Genomic DNA, 711 nt, shown 5'->3' with positions numbered 1-711 from the left:
CCTGACAGGCAGGACAACGTTCTTTTATAAAAACACTTTGACTCGCCTTCCCAGGGCACCCTGGGTGTGGCTAGTATCACATATTTTAGGATTTAAAGCAGAAATTTGTATCAAGGGCTGTACTAAAATTTAACTCAGCAAAACCCACTGTGATTGAATGACCAAGGGAAACTCCGAGTGAAAGGGATATTTGCACATGTGAATATTTAATAAGGGTTGTGAATAATCATGCAGGTCAACTTTGACTCGGCCAACAGGGACAGCTTTTTCACACACAAACACTCAATAAAGTTGCCTTGGGGGAAGGGAACCTTGTCTGGGGCACCCCAGACCACATAATCGGCCTATGAGACGAAATCTCAAAATTACGATGTGAAACGAGATCAAATCATTTTCACACCAAACTCCATTTTTTTAACGCAGACAAGAATCAGGAATGGTCACCTCATTTATTGACACAAGCACTTATAACTATAGTCTACTGATACCACTGGCTTTACAGGAAACAACTGCGGTCCACATAGCAGGAACCATTCAGACAATATTCATTAATCAAACGAACCATTACTACCTGGCATAACTAAAAATTACAATCCTCGTAAACGAGAAAAACTACGCTACAGTCCTCATAATGTGAACGAGATATTTCGTCGAGTGAAAAATTTTTATTGAAAAATCGTTCCTAGTTTTGCCCTCAAATCCGATACATTT

General features: G+C 39.8%; 1 protein-coding gene across 3 annotated transcripts in view; it reads right to left on the bottom strand.

Moving 5' to 3' along the window:
• Window positions 1-425: 425 nt before the first annotated feature.
• LOC145500899 (uncharacterized) overlaps window positions 426-711 on the bottom strand; it is a 15,097-nt gene continuing 14,811 nt past the window's right edge. For all 3 annotated transcript variants that reach the window (XM_081480435.1, XM_081480437.1, XM_081480436.1), the window contains one exon: window positions 426-711. This exon is cut by the window's right edge and continues 947 nt beyond it. The gene's annotated coding sequence lies outside the window, so the exon portion shown is untranslated.

Source organism: Orbicella franksi, chromosome 10, assembly GCF_964199315.1.
Source record: "Orbicella franksi chromosome 10, jaOrbFran1.1, whole genome shotgun sequence".
NCBI lineage: Eukaryota > Metazoa > Cnidaria > Anthozoa > Scleractinia > Merulinidae > Orbicella > Orbicella franksi.
This window is presented reverse-complemented; position numbering and strand designations above follow the sequence as displayed.